General features: G+C 44.7%; 1 protein-coding gene and 1 long non-coding RNA gene across 2 annotated transcripts in view; one reads left to right on the forward strand and one right to left on the reverse strand.

Moving 5' to 3' along the window:
* Positions 1 to 23,236, reverse strand: part of LOC133550015 (uncharacterized) — a 138,810-nt gene that overhangs the window by 18,381 nt on the left and 97,193 nt on the right. The gene's annotated exons all lie outside the window — the stretch shown is intronic.
* LOC133550016 (uncharacterized) overlaps positions 7,593 to 23,236 on the forward strand; it is a 50,708-nt gene continuing 35,064 nt past the window's right edge. Inside the window, exons 1-2 of the long non-coding RNA XR_009806217.1 lie at positions 7,593 to 7,851; positions 12,363 to 12,604. This is a non-coding gene — a long non-coding RNA (uncharacterized LOC133550016). The remainder of the gene's footprint in view (positions 7,852 to 12,362; positions 12,605 to 23,236) is intronic.

Consider the following 23,236-nt stretch of genomic DNA (forward strand, 5'->3'; position numbering starts at 1 on the left):
AAGGCGTCGTCGTGCCTCTCATGCTCGCCCCTCCTTTCACGCCCGTCTGGCAATTATCAAATAACGCGAGTGTGGCAGAGGGGTGCAGTGGCGGTGCCGGCGTGACACAAGATTTTGCAACAGCATGCAACAAAAATGACACCAACAACAACGGCAACCAGAGCACGGGCAGCGCTCCATTCCAGACGGGCGCTTCTTGTGCCAGGCGGGAAATGGCAGAAGGCTCTGTGTCATTTTTCATTTTCAGCCGAAAAACCGACAGGATCATCGCTGCAAGTTTGCAATTTTTTTTTCAATTCACACTGTCCCTATTTAGATCCAAACTCTTGTGAGTATATAATGGTATATATATATAAGAAACACTTGACTTGGTGATTCTAGCAGTAAATATACTCCTCCCCTCTGACGGTGTTAGCTTTCACTGTTATGGTGATGACACCCAACTCTACATGCCCCTAAAGCTGACCAACCCGCCGGATTGTAGTCAGCTGGAGGCGTGTCTTAATGAAATAAAACAATGGATGTCCGCTAACTTTTTGCAACTCAACGCCAAAAAAACGGAAATGCTGATTATCGGCCCTCCTAGACACCGACCTCTATTTAATAATACAACTGTAACATTTGACAACCAAATAATTAAACAAGGCGACTCGGTAAAGAATCTGGGTATTATCTTCGACCCAACTCTCTCCTTTGAGTCACACATTAAAAGCGTTACTAAAACGGCCTTCTTTCATCTCCGTAATATCGCTAAAATTAGCTCCATTTTGTCCACTAACGACGCGGAGATCATTATCCATGCGTTTGTTACGTCTCGCCTCGATCACTGTAACGTATTATTTTCGGGTCTCCCCATGTCTAGCATTAAAAGATTACAGTTGGTACAAAATGCGGCTGCTAGACTTTTGACAAGAACAAGAAAGTTTGATCACATTACGCCTGTACTGGCTCACCTGCACTGGCTTCCTGTGCACTTAAGATGTAACTTCAAGGTTTTACTACTTATGTATAAAATACTACACGGTCTACCTCCATCCTATCTTGCCGATTGTATTGTACCATATGTCCCGGCAAGAAATCTGCGTTCAAAGGACTCCGGCTTATTAGTGATTCCTAAAGCCCAAAAAAAGTCTGCGGACTATAGAGCATTTTCCATTCGGGCTCCAGTACTCTGGAATGCCCTCCCGGTAACAGTTCAAGATGCTACCTCAGTAGAAGCATTTAAGTCTCACCTTAAAACTCATCTGTATACTCTAGCCTTTAAATAGACCTCCTTTGTAGACCAGTTGATCTGCCGCTTCTTTTCTTTTTCTCCTCTGTCCCCCCCTCCCTTGTGGAGGGGGTCCGGTCCGATGGCCATGGATGAAGTACTGGCTGTTCAGAGTTGGGACCCAGGATGGACCGCTCGTCGTGACCCAGGATGGACCGCTCACCTGTGTATCGGTTGGGGACATCTCTACGATGCTGATCCGACTCCGCTTGGGATGGTTTCCTGTGGACGGGACTCTTGCTGCTGTTTTGGATCCGCTTTGAACTGAACTCTCGCGGCTGTGTTGTAGCCACTATGGATTGAACTTTCACGGTATCATGTTAGACCCGCTCGACATCCATTGCTTTCGGTCCCCTAGAGGGGGGGGGGTTGCCCACATTTGAGGTCCTCTCCCAGGTTTCTCATAGTCATCATTGTCACTGGCGTCCCACTGGGTGTGAGTTTTCCTTGCCCTTATGTGGGTTCTTCCGAGGATGTCGTAGTCGTAGTGGTTTGTACAGTCCTTTGAGACATTTGTGATTTAAATAAACATTGATGGATTGATTGATTGATTGAACCACGCCACCAACCACGACCCCCACCTCCCGAAATCTGAGGTCTCAAGGTTGGCAAGTATGTTCACATTAGATACTATGATGCACTGAAGTCAATATTATTGTCCCCCTGTAGACTTCGAAACCAGTGGAGGTGCTAACCACATTTTGCGTGCATGTGCGTTCTGATCACTCATTGCAGGTAATATTTGTTGCACCATGTGCGTGTTCCGTGTCATATTTAAGTTTGTATTGTCCGCCATTTTGACATGAGAATAGCGTGGTCTGTCATATTCGCTAGTCACCACTAGAGGGTGCTAAAAGTCCATTTAATTATTTGTGTCATGTCTTGTATTGTATTTTGTATTTTTTCTATTTTCTATTTCATAAATATATAAAAAAGGATGATGTTGGCTAGAAACAAGTTAAAAATATGTTATAATACCAGTAAAGATCAAAGAAAGTTCAAAGCACTATACGATCACACGTAAAAAAAGCATACTGTTAAAAAACATTGTATTATGTTACATCTGTAATTGCATTTCACGTAACTGTGAAAATATGAAAATGTTATGTACTTGGGCAGACTTCCTGCACTCTGCTAAAGACATTGAAACCAACAGAGGTTACCAACCACATATTGTGTGTATGTGTGTTCTGATCACTCATTGCAGCTACCCGTAAAGAACCACATCATCCAAACCAGCCTGTGTGCGGGTTCTTGGCGGGCCGGGTACACAGCAGTTACATATATATGTATTTTTAAAGGCCTACTGAAACCCACTACTACCGACCACGCAGTCTGATAGTTTATATATCAATGATGAAATATTAACATTGCAACACATGCCAATACGGCCTTTTTAGTTTACTAAATTACAATTTAAAATTTCCCGCGGAGTTTCCTGTTGAAAACGTCGCGGAATGATGACGCGTGTTTGTGACGTTATTGGTTGGAGGGGACATATAAGCCCAGCACCACTTGCGGCTAAAAGTCGTCTCTTTTCATCGCGCAATTACACAGTATTTTGTACTTCTGTGTTGCTGAATCTTTTGCAATTTGTTCAATTAATAATGGAGAAGTCAAAGTAGAAAGATGGAGGTGGGAAGCTTTAGCCTTTAGCCACACAAACACACGGTGTTTCCTTGTTTAAAATTCCCAGAGGTGAAGCTTTACTATGGATCAGAGCGGTCAAGCGAACATGGATCCCGACCACTTGTCAACCAGCAGGATTCGGTGAGGAAATTGTGGTAAAAAGTCGCCTCTTACCGGAGATCAGCGGAGCTTCTGTCCTGTGCAGCGCGTGACTTCTCTCAGAGACTGGCGTCAACACACCCCTCCAATTAACAAAAACACAGTTGTATCTATTTAACTCACTAAAACACTAGCAACACTATAGAAAGATAAGAGATTTCCCAGATCTATCCTAGTAAATTTGTCTAAAAACATCTGCAACGCTCCCAATGCAAACGCCTTTTTTTTTAAACTTTATTTTTTTATTTTTTCTAGTCCTTCACTCTAAATTTCCTCATCCACACATCTTTCATCCTCGCTCAAATTAATGGGGAAATCGTCGCTTTCTCAATCAATCAATCAATCAATGTTTACTTATATAGCCCTAAATCACTAGTGTCTCAAAGGGCTGCACATAGCTCTTGCTGCTGGAGGCTCCCATTATAAACAATGTGAGGATGTCTCACACGGGTGACGTCATCGTCTGCTACTTCCGGTAAAGGCAAGGTTTTTTTTATTAGCCACCAAAAGTTGCGAACTTTATCGTGGATGTTCTCTACTAAATCCTTTCAGCAAAAATATGGCAATATTGCGAAATGATCAAGTATGACACACAGAATGGACCTACTATTGTCATGGTTATTTGGTGACGAACCCCCAATGCAGAGATGGAGGCAGGCATGGAATGTGAAAACATGATTTAATTAAATACTAAGACAAAAACAAAACCAAAAGGGTACAAACACAAAGCGTGCACGAGGCGGATAATCAAACAAAAGAAGCTAGCCTGGGAGCTAGAAAATAACAAACAGGAGCTTAGCGTGGAAGCCAGTGGGTAGCGAACAGGCAAACAGAAGTCGTACTTTTATAATGAAAAATAAAATGGAAGCAGGGAACAAATAACAGTAAGCTACAAACATCAACTGAATATAGCTTACCGCTATGCTGCAAAGACAAGGTATGACACGACAAGAGCGATAACACATCACAAGAGCGAATAGACGTGACATCGACAAGACAATACAATAATCCAGCAACTGACACAAGACAAAGCAGGTACAAATAGGAGCCGGCTGATTGGCAACAAGTGTGGCCAGATGCCAATCAGCCGCAGCTGAAGGGGGAACACAGCACTCAGAGAACAAGACAGGAAGCTGAGAAAATAAGAGCACTAGACAGGAACTAAGGGCAGGAAATACTAAACACACTGAGGAGGAACACAGCACTCAGGGAACAAGACAGGAAGCTGACAAAATAAGAGCACTAGACAGGAACTAAGGACAGGCAATACTAAACACACTGAGGAGGAACACAGCACTCAGGGAACAAGACAGGAAGCGGACAAATTAAGAGCACTTGACAGGAACTAAAAGACAGGAAATACTAAACACAGGAAACAGACAAATGCAGAGGAAAAAACTAAAACATAGACAAACTGTCAGGGGCAAGCCTGGGGCGGCATAGCTCGGTTGATAGAGTGGCCGTGCCAGCAACTTGAGGGTTGCAGGTTCGATTCCCGCTTCCGCCTTCCTAGTCACTGCCGTTGTGTCCTTGGGCAAGGCACTTTACCCACCTGTTCCCAGTGCCACCCACACTGGTTTAAATGTAACGTAGATATTGGGTTTCACTATGTAAAGCGCTTTGAGTCACTAGAGAAAAGCGCTATATAAATATAATTCACTTCACTAATTCACTTCACAGCTATCCCCGTTTAAATAAGAAAATCTCATTTCAGTAGGCCTTTAAACATCCATCCATCCGTTTTGTACCTCTCGTTAAACAATTGCCCCTTATTAACCCATCCGAACAGACACAACGGTTGTAAAAAACCGGTACCATTGAGTACCTGTGTCCATTCCCATGCATCGATACACAAATCAATGCCTTGATTAAAAAGAAAAAAAGAGGGAATATTTTATTAAAAGCTTGACAAGGTGTACCTAATGATTTGACCGGTGTGGTGTTTACCGCCACTCTTCGTGCCAGACTGGCCGGCATGGTCCCGCCGCTCCACTGTGCAGATGATGCGCTCAGTGCAGCCCCGTGTTGAACAGATGTCGCGGGGAAGCTGATACCGTCCCAGCGTTGAGCGGGGACAAATTACACACACACACACACACACACACACACACACACACACACACACACACACACACACACACACACACACACACACACACACACACACACACACACACACACACACACACACACACACACACAGACACACACGATGCAAATCTAACCTTCAGATTACAGATGGCCCCTATCAGAGTCGGCCGGCTGGATTTGCGAGAGGTAAATACTGACGGGGGGTAATCCAACATGGATGGAGGGAGGGGACGTGTACCGCAGGGCAGAACGGGCACCAGATGGTGGACGTGCGTATCTGCGTGCCTGCTCTCCTGTTAGAGGGAATGTTAAGCACGCTCTGACATTGGGATTATGTTTCATGTGTCACAGATGAACCCGCTTAGATCATCACTGGATAATAAACCCTCGACTTTCCCCCCGCAGTCCGTCCACCCTTTGCCGACGTAACCCCTCAATAGTAGTTAATGGAGTCCTTCCAGCGACCTTGAACGAGCGAAAACAACTTTTGACTTCCTGACCCCCATTTCTTTTATGGCAAGAAATATCAGACGGACCCGGAGGACGGGAAGGAAATCCGGGACAAAACGGCGCAGAGACAAGCGTGGCAAGGCCTCGTTTAATTCTTTGACCACAATTACTATCCCGTGCTCCATTTCCTCCCGCTTCCTGTCTCTCGCATCCTCTTTATCTCGGCCGTCATTTCATCTCCTCCGTCATTAGCAAACCGGCGCCTAATGAATTTCTTATCTGTCAGAATTCAGTGGCGGGTACGCACATTGTTTTTCATTTGACTGTTGTGCCCCAAAATGAAGGCACGTGCGGCAGAGATGCGAAACAAAGAAACAGTGCAAGCGTTTTGGCTTGAATATTAATGAGAAGAAAACTTGAAGACCCTTAAAGGCCTACTGAAATGAGATTTTCTTATTCAAACAGGGATAGCAGGTCCATTCTTTGTATCATACGTGATCATTTCGCGATATTGCCATATTTTTGCTGAAAGGATTTAGTGAAGAACATCGACGATAAAGTTCACAACTTTTGGTCGCTGATAAAAAAGCCTTGCTTTTACCGGAAGTCGCAGACGATGACGTCACCGGTGTGAGGGCTCCTCACATCCTCACATTGTTTATAACGGGAGCCTCCAGCATCAAGAGCTATTCGGACCGAGAAAACGACAATTTCCCCATTAAATTGAGCGAGGATGAAAGATTTGTGGATGAGGAAATTTAGAGTGAAGGATTAGAAGAAAAAAAAGGCGATTGCATTGTGGTGAAGAAGGAGCTGACCCGGAAGGCAAAGCTGTCAATTTACCGGTCAATCTACGTTCCCATCCTCACCTATGGTCATGAGCTTTGGGTCATGACCGAAAGGATAAGATCACGGGTACAAGCGGCCGAAATGAGTTTCCTCCGCCGGGTGGCGGGGCTCTCCCTTAGAGATAGGTTGAGAAGCTTTGCCATCCGGGAGGAACTCAAAGTAAAGCCGCTGCTCCTCCACATCGAGAGGAGCCAGATGAGGTGGCTCGGGCATCTGGTCAGGATGCCACCCGAACGCCTCCCTAGGGAGGTGTTTAGGGCACGTCCAACCGGTAGGAGGCGACGGGGAAGACCCAGGACACGTTGGGAAGACTAAATCTTCCGGTTGAACGCCTTGGGAACGCCTTGGGAACCCCCGGGAAGAGCTAGACGAAGTGGCTGGGGAGAGGGAAGTCTGGGCTTCCCTGCTTAGGCTGCTGCCCCCGTGACCCGACCTAGGATAATCGGAAGATGATGGATGGATGGATGCATTGGGAGCGATTCAGATGTTTTTAGATATTGATAGCGAAGGACTAGAAAAAAAATAAAAATTCATGGTAAAAGTCAAAGTATAGTATTTCCCATAGTTGTAGTGGGTATGAGGATTATCTCAGGGAGAGCATGTCCTAAATTCCAAACTGCTGTTTTGGTGCATGTTAAACAAAAATAATGCATTTTGTGACTTCAATAATAAATGTAGCAGTGCCATGTTGGCACTTTTTTCCATAATTTGAGCTGAAATTTTTCTCTTGTTTTGGAAAACCTTGTTACTTTGTTTAATGCATCCAGCAGGACACCACAACCAAATTAGGCATAATAATGTGTTGATTCCACGACCGTATATATCGGTATCGGTTGATATTGGAATCGGTAATTAAGAGTTGGACAATATCGGAATGTCGGATATCGGCAAAAAAGCCATTATCGGACATCTCAAGTTCAAGTCTGAGGGCCAGTATTAGTTTCTGGGTTGGGCTTTGAAGGCATGAGATTTATGTGTAATAGTGTGAAGTTGTTGCGCTATATTATGAACGAGACAGGGTGTTATGTTTTATTTTGAAGTATTGGTTTTATTTTGAAGAACCGGATGTCCGGTGCAGGAAGTGACTCTGCGGGTTTTTTTCAGATATTTACTTCTTCTTCTATCGGACTTTTGCTGATGAGGTAATAGTTCTTCATTGCTCTGTTTTTCTTGTGTAAATATTATTTCTAAACTTTCATAATACTTTAAAAGTTAAAACATTGATGTTGTAGGTATAAGTGATGTGTTGTTTTAAGTATTTTTTTTATGCACAAATTTGTTAAGTAAGGATTAGAGCGTCGAATGTTTGAAATGTTTGGTCATAATTACACATGGTATTTACACAGGTATCACTCCGCCAGAAAAGTAGAGACCTGTTTATGTGTTTCGTGTTTCCAAAACAGGTATGTGGATTTCTGTATTATTATTATTTTTGTGATAAAACGTTTTTGTTAATGTAATTTAAATTATTATTTTTGTATGAATGAATGTTGTTTACTTCCTCTTCTATCGGACTTTTGCTAATGAGGTATCACTCCGCCAGAAAAGTAGAGACCTGTTTATCCATTTGTACCGCTTATTCCCTTTTGGGGTCGCGGGGGGCGCTGGCGCCTATCTCAGCTACAATCGGGCGGAAGGCGGGGTACACCCTGGACAAGTCACGTTTCCAAAACAGGTGGCCAATAAATGATAAAATGATGGAATGGTGGAGTGTCTCTTACTTAAAAAACTACACAATGCAGAATAAGACTCACTACATATGACGTTGTTAATTGAAAATCTAGCACGGGGATGAAAAAGGCTGAAAGTTGGCCTGAAAGATGAAATGATGGCAGATGTTTCTAATGTGTTCCTGAGGTCCACACGCGGGAACCTCTTACAAGTGTTAATAGCAGTGTTAGCCAAGCCCCTAAGGCTTTCCGTTTGCAGTAGTTAGTGCCTTAGTGACCCACGATGGCCCCCTTCTAACACAGCAGCGTGTCTCTGAAGTAGCGCACGCTCCATTCAAAGTGTCACCTCGCTAAATGCAGCCGCACAAACTGTAAGTGCTAAACATATTTTTCTGACACCTTTTTCCATGCGGGGGGCTGCGATGTGAGGAGGAGAGGGGTGAGGAAAAGTGAAAAGGGAGATCGGATGGATAGAAGGGTTAATGGCAGCTGTGTCACACTGAGAGCATTAGCGTAATGTGGCGTTAAAACAAGGACTCGGATGAGCAAGTCTATTTGAATTTGCAATGTGGCGTCGCACTGTCGGCGCTCTGGGATTTTCTAAATAGTAATATGGCGTTGTGCGACTATGGCGTGTTGTCGCAGCAGCCGGTTTGTGTTGTTAATATTCTGGCGCTGCAAACATTTACTATATATATATATCCATCCATCCATCCATTTCCTACCGCTTATTCCCTCTTGGAGTCGCGGGGGGCGCTGGCGCCTATCTCAGCTACAATCGGGCGGAAGGCGGGGTACACCCTGGACAAGTCGCCAACTCATCGTAGAGCCAACACAGATAGACAGACAACATTCACACTCACATTCACACACTAGGGCCAATTTAGTGTTGCCAATCAACCTATCCCCAGGTGCATGTCTTTGGAAGTGGGAGGAAGCCGGAGTACCCGGAGGGAACCCACGCATTCACGGGGAGAACATGCAAACTCCACACAGAAAGATCCCGAGCCTGGATTTGAACCCAGGACTGCAGGAACTTTGTATTGTGAGGCAGACGCACTAACCCCTCTGCCACCGTGAAGCCCTATATATATATATATATATATATATATATATATATATATATATATATATATATATATATATATATATATATATATATATATATATCATCATCATCATCATCATCATCATCATCATCGGCGATCACTCGAGACGGGTAAGATTGTCCTCCTGTCGGTGGGTCTGGTCATCTGTGGGTCCTCAGGTGGCTGTAGCGGCCGATCCTGGATCCGCAGACTTTATCGCAGTGGGGGCATGCGTGGGTGGTTAACTGGGTAGTGGTTGTGGTGTGAGGAGCTGTGTTGGTGGTGGATCTCTCCTTTCTCTGTTGCCTCTTGGTTTCTGCGGCACGGTGGAGGTCCTTCTCTAGGTGAGTTGTGCCTTCATGGACCATCTTGCTCCACATGTTCCTCTGGTGGGCTACCTCCTCTCAGTTGCTGAGGCTGAAGTGACACTTTCTCAGGTGGATTTTGATGTTATCCTAGTACCTCTTCTTTTGCCCTCCTTGGGTACGTTTTCCTTCCTTTAGCTGGCCATACAGCATTTGCTTTGGAAGGCGGTTGTCAGGCATGCGTCATACAGGCAGCACAGTGGAAGAAGGGTTACCTCACAATACGAAGGTCCTGAGTAGTCCTGGGTTCAATCCCGGGCTCGGGATCTTTCTGTGTGGAGTTTGCATGTTCTCCCCGTGACTGCGTGGGTTCCCTCCGGGTACTCCGGCTTCCTCCCACCTCCAAAGACATGCACCTGGGGATAGGTTGATTGGCAACACTAAATTGGCCCTAGTGTGTGAATGTGAGTGTGAATGTTGTCTGTCTATCTGTGTTGGCCCTGCGATGAGGTGGCGACTTGTCCAGGGTGTACGCCACCTTCTGCCCGAATGCAGTTGAGATAGGCACCAGCGCCCCCCCATGACCCCAAAGGGAATAAGTGGTAGAAATGGATGGATGGATACAGTCGCGATCAAAAGTTTACGTACTCTTGTAAAGAACATAATGTCATAGCTGCCTTGAGTTTCCAATGTATTCTACAACTCTTATTTGTTTGTGATAGAGAGATGGGAGCACATACTTGTTGGTCACAAAAAACATTCAGGAAGTTTGGTTCTTTTATGAATTTATTATGGGTCTACTGAAAATGTGACCAAATCTGCTGGGTCAAAAGTATACAGACAGCAATGTTACTATTTGGTTACATGTCCCTTGGCAAGTTTCACTGCAATAAGGCACTTTTGGGAGCCATCCACAAGCTTCTGGCAAGATTCTGGTTGAATTTTGGACCACTCATCTTGACAAAATTGGTGCAGTTCAGCTGAATGTGTTGGTTTTCTGACATGGACTTATTTCCTCAGCTATGTCAACATGTTTAAGTCAGGACTTTGGAAAGACCATTCTAAAACCTTAATTCTAGCCTGATTTAGCCATTCCTTTACCACTTTTGATATGTGTTTGGAGTCATTGTCCTGTTGGAAGACCCAACTGCGCTCAAGACCCAACCTCTGGGCTAATGATTTTAGGTTGTCCTGAAGAACGGTGAGGCCTTTAATCCCAGGAACACCATGCCAACCGTCAAGCATGGTGGTGGTAGTATTATGCTCTGGGCCTGTTTTGCTGCCAATGAAACTGGTGCTTTAAAGAGAGTAAATGTGACAATAAAAAAGGAGGATTACCTCCAAATTCTTTAGGACAACCTAAAATCATCAGCCCGAAAGTTGAGTCTTGGGCGCCTGCGGCCTTCCTCACACGCCGTCTTGCCCGCTTTCCTCTTCTCCTGCCTATTCCTCCCTTCCGGTCTTTTATCTTGCTCTGTCGCCACCGGACAAAAGGTGTGTTGATTACAGGGTGACTGGTTGCACTGCAAAAATGGGACCCATTACCTCCCTGCTTGGCACTCAGCATCAAGGGTTGGAATTGGGGGTTAAATCACCACAAATTATTCCCGGGCGCGGCACCGCCGCAGCCCACTGCTCCCCTCACCTCCCAGGGGGTGAACAAGGGGATGGGTCAAATGCAGAGGACAAATTTCGCCACACCCATTGTGTCAGTGTTCAAAAACAACAAAAACAAATACAAAAATTAGGGGTATTTTACTGGAATTAAGCAAAATTATATGCCAACAGAACAAGACAATTTGGCTTTCAATACTTTCCTAAAGGGGAACATTATCACCAAACCTATGCAAGCGTCAATATATACCTTGATGTTGCAGAAAAAGGGTGTGCCCCGCCTCGCTGTCGGACTGCCGGCTCTGCCTCTCCACACCCTGTTTTGATTGATTGATTGATTGATTGATTGATTGAAACTTTATTAGTAGATTGCACAGTTTAGTACATATTCCGTACAATTGACCACTAAATGGTAAAACCCGAATAACTTTTTCAACTTCTTTAAGTCGGGGTCCACGTTAATCAATTCATGGTAGCCTTAAAGGCACATTTAGACCAATGTTCTACGATTGAAAAACTAGTGTGCCTTACTTTGGGCCTTGAAGTGCACCAGCTAACAAACAAAACACCTGGCAGTTTATCATGCAAGACACTTCACTGTCCTGTTATGCATCTTCAGCTCAAAGGGCCATTGTGCACAAAGTGTCCACACAAGCCTCATTACACACCTCAGCTCGTCCAATTACTCCTCGCCAAAAAAGCTTCCAGTGTGTCCTTTGCCACCATGACGCCGGCCAAAAGGCCACCTGTCCTGGGCAGAGCTAAAGTGGGCCGGGGCTGCAGAAAGACACCTCAGCGGGTACACCACAGCGACTTCTCCCCAACACATATGGCCTTGTTTTTTTCCCCCCTCCGTCTTTGGACGCATCGAAATGCGGCGAACAGACCAGAAGATGAAAAAAAAACGAAAAATATACACTCACGAGACAAAAGCCAAAGACGCGCCGGGTGGCGGGAAAAAAATGAGTAATAGAGGGAGATGGGGAGAAAGGGGGTTGAGAGAGTGTGAAATGAGGGAAGAGAGTTTAATTTGTTTTTTCGGCAGTGTCGCGCCGTCACAGAAATGTGTTTACCAGCCCCTGCTTGGCCATTAGTGACACTCGGCTGCCCCTGTAGGAGAAAGCAAATAGGTTCATAACTGCCTCATGTATCCTCCAAATGTTCCCAGAGCTTTGTGCCTGCTGGACTGTGTCCCTCCGTATGTCCCCTCGCCAACCTTCCTCACTCTCTTCTTCAGGGGACGGCGTGGCGCAGTTGGGAGAGTGGCTGTGCCCGCAACCTGAGGGATCCTGGTTCAATCCCCACCTTCTACCATCTTAGTCACGTCCATTGTGTCCTTGAGCAAGACACTTCACCCTTTCTCCTGACGGGTGCTGGTTAGCGCCTTGCATGGCAGCTCCCGCCATCAGTGTGTGAATGGGTGAACGTGGATATAGTGTCAAAGTCCCGAAAAAAAAAAGGCAGAAAAGCGCTATACAGGTATGACACATTTACATTCTTCACCCTGCCTTTTGACTCTTTTGTTTTCATCCTGCATTGTGTCACTTTTTGTCCTTGGGGTATTTGGGTTTGGGTTTATATCATGTAAGAATAGGTTTTGTCAAACCATCTTTTCTTCTGTTTATTGTTTGTACTATCTTCTGTGTGTTCCCTTCTGAACAAAACACAGTTGTATCTGTAATGGTCCTGAGTGGTAAAAATATTAAAATTTAATAAAATTGTTGCTTAAAATCAATATAAATATTAAGAACCCAATGTAGCTTCACGGTGGAAGAGGGGTTAGTGCGTCTGCCTCACAATACGAAGGTCCTGCAGTCCTGGGTTCAATCCCAGGCTCGGGATCTTTCTGTGTGGAGTTCGCATGTTCTCCCCATGAATGCATGGGTTCCCTCCGGGTACTCCGGCTTCCTCCCACTTCCAAAAACATGCACCTGGGGATAGGTTGATTGGCAACACTAAATTGGCCCTAGTGTGTGAATGTGAGTGTAAATGTTGTCTGTCTATCTGTGTTGGCCCTGCGATGAGGTAGCGACTTGTCCAGGATGTACCCCACCTTCCGCCCGATTGTAGCTGAGATAGGCGCCAGCGGCCCCCGCGACCCCACAAGGGAATAAGCGGTAGAAAATGGATGGAAGAACCCAATGTAGTGAGAGCAGCTGTCCAAAATAAGGAAAGATGAATATACTGGTTCACAATTTATTAAAATACAATTAAAACCAGTCACGTTGTCGACACTAAAATACTAAAATGTGATGGGCGAGGGTACAGTCACGACAGGCGCCCACTTCCACGGCGTCCTCCTGCACACAAAATTTAAAAGGGAAGCAGGCCACGGGGATAAAATCAACTAAAACCACGGAGAAGCTATCCGAGCTGAGGTCACACTTACACGCAAGGCAGGGTTTCCCCTCCCTTTGCTGTAGTTCCGCGTCAACGTATTGGGTACGCACACTCTCCTCGCCAGTCTCCGGTCACTCGCGGGATCTATGTGGCCGTACCCATCCCGCTCCGGCTCCTGGTCGCTCCGGGGGTCGCCGCAGGTCCTTGGGTCCAAATCGCCCCCTGTCCACAGAACCACACAGCCAGCGTACGACGCACGAGCCCGCATGTCCACAGCCAAAGGCAGTTGGGTGTCCCCACAGATCCACAACGCACGGCACTTACTTGGGCGGCAGAGTTTCCTCTGACCCTGCCTGTTGTGGACGTCTTGGGGTTCGTTCCGGTAGCCTGTGAGGTCTACTGTGTAGTCCGGGGGTTCCTTCCCAGCCTGTGTGCGTCTACCCGGTCACTTTCGGCAAAGCCTGCAGATTCTTCCCCGTTTTGGCCAGAACTTGCCGAATCCTGCCGTCCCCTCTCCTCCTGGCAAAAGCCTGCTGTTTTCCTCTGTCGACCCTGCTCAAACCTGTCTCGACCCTCTTCTTCCTCCGGTCGCTCTTTTTAAATGTGCAGTCCTAATGCTCCACAGGTGTGTCCAATTTCCCGTGCTGTTGGATTGGGCACTGTGGTTGTTAGGGGCAACCAGCTAAAAGGGGCAATGTCTTAAAATGCCAGCAAAGTCCACAAGGAGTAAAAACATGCAATTACTAGACAATCAAACTCTAAAATATAAAAACGTGCAATTAAAAATATAATCACATTCTAAAATGTAAAAAACATGCAATGTAAAATCCACAGCAATAAAACACTATAAAACTTGCATAGCAATGAAACATATAGAATCCCCTACTTGTGTCCCATCACATATCCATCATATTTTCTACTGCTTGTCCCTTTTTGGGGTCGCGGGGGTGCTGGAGCCTATCTCAGCTGCATTCGGGCAAAAGGCAGGGTACTTTCCGGACAAGTCGCCACCTCATCGCAGGGCCAACACAGATAGACAGACAACATTCACACTCACATTCACACACTAGGGCCAATTTAGTGTTGCCAATCAACTTATCACCAGGTGCATGTTTTTGGAGGTGGGAGGAAGCCGGAGTACCCGGAGGGAACCCACGCAGTCACGGGGAGGACGAACAGGTTATTATGTGGCACATTTAAAAATCATTAAACCCGCATCAGCGATTAAAACATAACTTATGTGGTACTGTCAAAATTAAAATGGCCAAAAACATATTAAACATGAAAAAATTAAGAAATAAAATATCTGAACTCACAATTTGTAGAACCCACTCGAGCTTCCGGGGTTGGCCGATAAAGTCTCACAAAATGTAGTTTCTCTTTAAATATCCTTCTTGAAAATGGCCTTGCAAATTTATGAGTTGTCTTGTCTAATCATAAAAGATGCGTACAAGGTGTGTTGGCTGAGTTCTTAAAGTTTACTCCACAGCGTGCTCATCAAAAAAGCCCGCTTCCGACATGTCTGAACGGGGCTACTGTGCATGCTGTCCAGTACTGTGGCATGCTGGGTAATTGAGTTCTAGCGTTACCTAGCTCATAAGATCACAATATATATCTGCCTTAGGCCAGCTAGAAGGCCTTACTGACAACAACTTGTGATCTGATTGGTTATCGCAACTGTCCGTCAAATGTTTGTGTCCGTTCACATACAGGGCACAGACGCCCGCATTGTTGATTCTGAAGGCCTTCGGCAGATTTGGTACAGCATGGCAACATAAGCGAGCTGAATTCTGCTTGGATAAAAACGATAACCTCAAAACAACAGCATTGGAAGGAGCATAATATGACATGAATATGAATACTGCTGTGCTACTTCTCTGCTGTGTTGGATCAACTTTGGACTGGACACTCACGGTTGTGTTGGATCCACTATGGATTGAACTTTCACAGTATCATGTTAGACCCGCTCAACATCCATTGCTTTCGGTTCCCCTCTCCAAGGTTTCTCATAGTCATCATTGTCACTGACGTCCCACTGGGTGTGAGTTTTCCTTGCCCTTATGTGGGCTCTACCAAAGATGTTGTTGTGGTTTGTGCAGCCCTTTGAGACACTAGTGATTTAGGGCTATATAAATAATCATTGATTGATTGAATACTTTTGGATATTTAATTATGATCATGATTTCTGGTTATGTTAGGCCAGCAGAGAAGGCCTTGCCAACAGTAACCAACGGAGACATGTCTGAGCAAACTAGGATTTGGTCGTAGACCAAGACCGTCCATCAGTTCTTTGAAGTTGCTGCCATGTGAGGACAATTCACAGCTTTGTATTTTTTTTTTTTACCATTGGACTCTTGTTGATGCCGTATCAGTGTCATCCTTATGAAAGATCTGTATGAAGTCCCACTTGTTTCCTTTCTCACCACATAGGTTGGTGAGAAAACGTGTGCCTTAGAGGCAAATATACATCACTTCCAGCCTTTTTAATGGCTCATTCAGCTGAATTACAGTGAGGAAAGCCCCGTCCATTTAATGACACAGCCAGTCACCTTCTTGGTACTTCTGCCTTCATGGCCTCTTTTGTCTTTCAGGATGGCTGCGTTTGTCTCCTTCTGCCTGGGAAATGTCTTGCTGCTTTACACTGTAGCCTGCTGCTTCCCAAAATAGAGGGGTGGGTGTCGTGATATGTCTGAGGGGGTGTATTCGCGTATATTGTGACACATACCGGGGGATAAATGAATAAAGGCGTGAATTTGTGGATTGGAGGTTTATTGATGTAGATTTTGGTGTGAGGAGTTCTTTGAGGTAATGCATAGGTGGGTCAAGAGGGAGATTTTGTATTCCATGTGGTGGAGGATGGGGAGTCAGAGGAGTGTACGAATAATAGGGGCAATGTGTTCATGTTTGCGGACCCTCATCAGCTTCCTGACAGCAGTTTGTGAGTTTTTGAAAGCTCCTGTGAGGGATTCTGATGAGAAGTGCATTGCAGTAATCGAGCCTGGCGGAGACAACAGCGTGGACCAGTGGTCTCCAAACTACGGCGTCTAAAATCCGGCCCACAAGAAGTCTCAAGTTTTTTAAAAAATTGGTCCGACTGCTTCCATGTTAGTTACCGCTCTTTGCTTATAATGTCTATTTTCTGCAGTATCTACTCTATATTTTATGCTGCCTTTTTTTTGGCTGCAGCTCTATTGTAATATTATACATCAGGGGAGTCCAACTCATTTTAGCTCAAGGGCCGCATGGATGGAAATCCGTGCACACGGATTATTAAAATCATGGCATCGAAAACAAAAAAAATAAAGACAACTTCAGATTGTTTTCTTTCTCGTATTTTGGCCAAAAAGAGAACAAACACATTTGTTCAAAATATTGCAATAAAAGTATAGAAAACCATACCCGGTAGCGGTAAAGTTTAGATCAGTGGTCCCCAAACTACGGCCCAGGGGGCCGAATACGGCCGGCTAGCATTCAAATTCCAGCCCATGGGAAGTTTTTGTTTTATCACCATGCTTTCTGTAACCAACTGGACCAAACTCACCCGCATTACAAACATAGCAGCTGAAATCATCGGCCTACCCACACCCAACATTTCAGATTTAAACCACAGGTCCATCATTCGACTGACAAACACGATAGTCCAGGATATCAGTCACCCACTACCCCAATACATAATCCCACTACCATCAGGGCGCAGGTACAGAACCATCAAATTCCGTAGGGCCTGCCTCAGGAAAAGCCTTATTCCTGCAGCTATAGCCGCCCTTAACAGCAGGCCCGGCCGACCCGTCTGACAAAGCCTGTAAATGTGTTGGTCATGTATGATGTCTTTTTGTTATTTTTTGTTTTGTGATGTGTAATGTCTATTGTTTAAATGTACGGCAGTGAAAAGGAATTTCCCCAAAGGGGGACAATAAATCTAAATCTAATCTAAATATACATCATCATCATTGGCGGTCACTCGAACGAGTATGATGATCTACTAGTATGGGTGTATCCCTTTATGGAGGATGCCTGTACGTGATTTAGTTTAACGTGGGGAGACTGGTGCACAGACCCCACGATCCTTGACAGAATCGGGTCAGGGTCCAGTGGCATGGAGTCCAAGACGACTGCGGACCCTTTTCTGCTGCAGCCTTCTGCCGCCATCGCAGCTGTTGTGGTAGTTTATAAATCTACCGTCTTTCGCCTGCTCATCCGTTGAGGTCTCCACCCTGTCCCTGGCTAGGGGGAAATCAGGTACTAGGCCTGGGGTAACCGTAGTAAAGGAGTTAACCTCCTAGTGCCCCAAGACCCCATAGAGGAGCCTCCACTGCCGGATGCACTTTAATGTCATATGTTAACGCCAGGATCGCGGCCCAATTTTTTTTAACCCGATGCGGCCCCCGAGTCAGAAGGTATGGGGACCTCTGGCTTGGACCATCTTTTCAGCATCACTGAGGGAAAGTGAGGGGCAGAGTTTAGCAATATTGCTGAGGTGAAGAAATGCAATTTTGCAGAGGTGATGGACATGGGTATGAAATGACAGATAGGGGTCAAATTTGACTCCTGGATTTGTAACAGAGGGGCAGAGGTTAATGGAGTGGCCAGTAAAAAGTGATGCAGTTTAGACTTAGACTTATACTTCCTTTTATTGTCATTCAAATTTGAACTTTACCGTACAGATAAGAACAAAATGTTGTTGCATTAGCTCGTTGTAGTGTAGTATAAAAGAGCCATACGGTGCAGATTTACTAAATAGATAGATATATTGTACTTTTGCATATGCAACCATGTTTATGGATGTATGTTATATTGTCTTTATATTCCAGCCAGTTAATCCGTTTTTGGGGGAATTGAGGTGATTATTGTGATGCGTTCAAGAGTCTTATGGCCTGAGGGAAGAAGCTGTTACAGAACCTGGAGGTTCTGCTACAGAGGCTTCGGAAAATCTTTCTAGAGTCCAGCAGTGAAAAAAGTCGTTGGTGGGGGTGGAAGGAGTCTGTACAGATTTTCTTCACCTTGGACAGGAAGCGGCTTTTTGCGATTTTCCTGATCTTTTCCACCGTCCTCATCACTCCCTGCAGAGACTTTCAGTCTGAGGCACTGCGGGCTCCAGTCCAGACAGAGATGCAGTTGGTCAGTAGACTCTCTATAGTGCCTCTAAAGAATGTGGTGAGAATGGGGGAGGGGGCTGTGCTGTTTTCATCTGACGCAAAAAGTGCATGCGCTGCTGAGCTCTTTTTTAGAAGAGCTGCGGTGTGTAGGGACCAGGTCATATTGTCAGTTATCTGCACCCCCAGGAACTTGGTGCTGCTTACCATCTCTAATGCTGTGCCGTTGATGAAGAGTGGAGTGTGACTGGACTGGTGCCTCCTGAAGTCGACCATGATCTCCTTGGTCTTGTCGACGTTCAGGACCAGGTTGTTGGTTCTGCACCAGTCAACCAGATATTTCGCCTCCTCCCTGTAGTCCATGTTGTTGTTGTTCCTCCCTCATTGTGAAAGGGAGGAAGCAGAATGGATGAGGGTTTCCAATTTGGATGGCTTCCGTTTTTATGCTGGTTAGCTGGGGGAAGTTCTTCAGCAAAGCAGTGGAACAAGACTCCATGCTTCCTGATGATGTGACCCAGGGGGAGCATGTAGATAGTAAAAAGGGTCTGACCAAGGACGGACCCTTGTGGGACCGCACAGGTGATGGTGTAAGGCTGCGATTTAGCGTCCTCCAGGGCCACATACCTAGCCCTATCTGTGAGATAAGACTCAAACCAGTCCAGAGTGGCGCCAGAAAATCCAACAATGTGCTACAGACGATGGAGAAGAATTTTATAGTCAGTAGTATCATAGGCGGCTGTAAGGTACAGGAGGATGAGAAGTGATTGAGAGCCCTGGTCGGCAGCCATCAGTAGGTCATTGGTGACTGACCAAGGCTGTTTCAGTGCTATGAGAGGCTTGGTGAACCAGGTTGGAATTTTTCTAACAGATATGAGATTTGGAGGTGGTCCTGAAGCTGAAATAGGACAGGTTTTTCCAGGACCTTTGAGAAGAATGGAAGGTTAGAGATAAGACAGTAGTAAGCCACAACTTCGGGATCTAGGGAGGGTTTCTTTAGATAAGGATTGATTATTGCCATTTTCAACGTATCTGGGACTTGGCCGCTCTGGAGAGAGTGATTTATTATTTTGTTGATGAGGGCGCTAATGTCTGGACGCATTAGCTTTTATCACGGGAGAGGGGAGAAAGTTCGGGGGGGGGTTTATCTTCCGGATGATACCCTCAATCTCTGTCCGCAGTGGCGAAGCAAAACTGAGAGAGTTAACCTACTGGTTTTGGTTTGGGTGAGTCCAAGGGTGGGAGGCTGTTGACAGACAGAGACGAACGGATAGTGATTACCTTTGAGGTGAAGTGTGTAATGAATTTATTGCATTATTCCACTGTGATTTTATTCCAAGTATGGGTGTGGGGTTTGAGCAGATGATTGATTATGAAGAAAAGTTTGTTTGGAGTTGCCAGGATTATTGCTGATCATGTATGCAAAGGTTCTGGGTTCGATCGTGGGCTTGGGATTTTTCTGTGTGGAGTTTGCATGTTCTCCCTGTGACTGCGAGGGTTTCTTCCAGGTACTTCAGTTTCTTCCCACTTCCAAAGACATGCACCTTGGGATATTTTGATTGGCAACACTAAATTGGCCCTAGTTTGTGAATGTGAGTGTGAATGTTGTATGTCTATCTGAGTTGGCCCTTCGATCAGGTGGCGACTTATCCAGGGTGTACACCGTCTACCGCCCGAGTGATAAATAAATAATAAATATAAATGGGTTGTACTTGTATAGGGCTTTTCTACCTTCAATGTACTCAAAGCGCTTTGACACTACTTCCACATTTACCCATTCACACACACATTCACACACTAATGGAAGAAGCTGCCATGCAAGGCGCTAACCAGCACCCATCAGGAGAAAGGGTGAAGTGTCTTACTCAGGACACAACGGACGTGACGAAGTTGGTTCTAGATGGGGATTGAACCAGGGACCCTCGGTTTGCGCACGGCTACTCTCCCACTGCCCCACGCCATCCCCTGTGAGTGCAGATGAGATAGCCTCCAGCACCCCCCGCTACCACGAAATGGACAAGCGGTAGGAAATGGATGGATGGATGGATGTTAGAATAATGATCTAGCTCGTTGTTAATTGTCTTTTACTCAAGAGTTTGCCCCGTCGAGATCACTTGTGAACCACAGGGCAGAATTTTTTAGGATGATCTGACAGGAGCATGTATTGCAAGAATGTTCTGGAGAATATTGTTATATTATTTAATGGAGTCACTGACTGAGGAAAAGTGGGAAACAGTAGACTTGTTCTTAATGTCCAAGTTTAAGTCAGAGGAATTTATGTTTTTTAAACTCCTGAAATAGATACTACGATGTGGTTTGGAGTATGTTGAGTGAGTGGGGAAATCCGTTGAAATTATTCTATAGTCAGAGACACCCAGATCATAAACATTGAGGTTAGAGATGGGTACTGAGTCTGTGATGACCAAGTCGAGGGTGTGGCCCTTGTTGTTGAGTGAGGACTTCCACATGTTGTCTGAGATTGGAGCAGTCCAGGATCACCAACAATTCAGCAGCAGTGATTTGAGGGTGTGTCCACATGGATGTTTATGTCTCCAAGTATCAGTATACTGGCTGATTATGTGCAGAATGATGAGAGCAGTTCGCTCATTTCTGTGAGGAAATCCGGGTGTTGTTTTGGTGGGTAGTAAAGAAGGAGGATTTTTACAGAAAGGGTGTTTTATACTAAACATTCAGTGTGGTTTTTTCCTTACCATTGTCATTTTGTTGTAATTTGACAACTTAAGTCAGGTCAAGTAACATTTACTCAAATAGCTTGTTAATGTCCATTCTCAAAATTGCCGAAAAGTGAGTGCCTGATCATTATGAAAGTTGAAATTTTTGCAAAAATTTTTTGTTTTAAATGTAATTTACACATATTGCTTTTTTTAGTGTCATTATTAATTAAAATACCTTAGTATGGTAAGAATGAATACACATTATCAATACAAATTGATAATATTAATCAAATGGATACAATAAAAAACATATTCATATGAAATTATTATGTAGAAAGCTGGAACGCAAATGGCGCACGACTAAACTTGAGGTGCACCATCAAGCATGGAGTGATAGTTTAATAACTTATAAACCCATGCTTACCTTAGCTAAAACTAATTATTACTCAAATCTCATCCGCATTAATAAAAACGATCCAAAATTTTTGTTTAGTACAGTAGCATCGCTAACCCAACAAGGGACTCCTTCCAGTAGCTCCACCCATTCGGCAGATGACTTTATGAAGTTCTTTAATAAGAAAATTGATCTTATTAGAAAGGAGATCAAAGACAATGCGTCCCAGCTACAACGGGGTTATAGTAACACAGATATGATTGTATATACGGCGGATACTGCAAATATCCAAAATAGTTTCTCTCGTTTTGATGAAATAACATTAGAAGGATTGTTACAACGTGTAAATGGAATAAAACAAACAACATGTTTACTTGACCCACTTCCTGGGAAACTTATCAAGGAGCTTTTTGTATTATTAGGTCCATCAGTGCTAAATATTATAAACTTATCACTTTCCTCGGGCACTGTTCCCGTTGCATTCAAAAAAGCGGTTATTCATCCTCTCCTTAAAAGACCTAACCTCGATCCTGACCTCATGGTAAACTACCGACCGGTGTCTCACCTTCCCTTTATTTCGAAAATCCTCGAAAAAATTGTTGCAGAGCAGCTAAATGAGCACTTAGCGTTTAACAATCTATGTGAAACCTTTCAATCCGGTTTCAGGGCAAATCACTCGACTGAGACAGCCCTCGCAAAACTGACTAATGATCTATTGCTAACGATGGACTCTGATGCGTCATCTATGTTGCTGCTCCTCGATCTTAGCGCTGCTTTCGATACCGTCGATCATAATATTTTATTAGAGCGTATCAAAATACGAATTGGTATGTCAGACTCAGCCCTGTCATGGTTTAACTCTTATCTTACTGATAGGATGCAGTGCGTCTCCTATAACAGTGTGACCTCGGACTATGTTAAGGTAACGTGTGGAGTTCCCCAGGGTTCGGTCCTTGGCCCTGTACTCTTCAGCATCTACATGCTGCCGCTAGGTGACGTCATACGCAAATACGGTATTAGCTTTCACTGTTATGCTGATGACACCCAACTTTACATGCCCCTAAAGCTGACCAACACGCCGGACTGTAGTCAGTTGGAAGCGTGTCTTAATGAAATTAAACAATGGATGTCCGCTAACTTTTTGCAACTTAATGCCAAAAAAACGGAAATGCTGATTATCGGTCCTGCTAGACACCGACCTCTATTTAATAATACAACTTTAACATTTGACAACCAAATAATAAAACAAGGTGACTCTGTAAAAAATCTGGGTATTATCTTCGACCCAACTCTCTCCTTTGAGTCACACATTAAAAGCGTTACTAAAACGGCCTTCTTTCATCTCCGTAATATCGCTAAAATTCGCTCCATTTTGTCCACTAAAGACGCCGAGATCATTATCCATGCGTTTGTTACGTCTCGTCTCGATTACTGTAACGTATTATTTTCGGGTCTCCCCATGTCTAGCATTAAAAGATTACAGTTGGTACAAAATGCGGCTGCTTGACTTTTGACAAGAACAAGAAAATTTGATCATATTACGCCTGTACTGGCTCACCTGCACTGGCTTCCTGTGCACTTAAGATGTGACTTTAAGGTTTTACTACTTACG

This window comes from Nerophis ophidion, linkage group LG03 (genome assembly GCF_033978795.1).
Source record: "Nerophis ophidion isolate RoL-2023_Sa linkage group LG03, RoL_Noph_v1.0, whole genome shotgun sequence".
Taxonomy (NCBI): domain Eukaryota; kingdom Metazoa; phylum Chordata; class Actinopteri; order Syngnathiformes; family Syngnathidae; genus Nerophis; species Nerophis ophidion.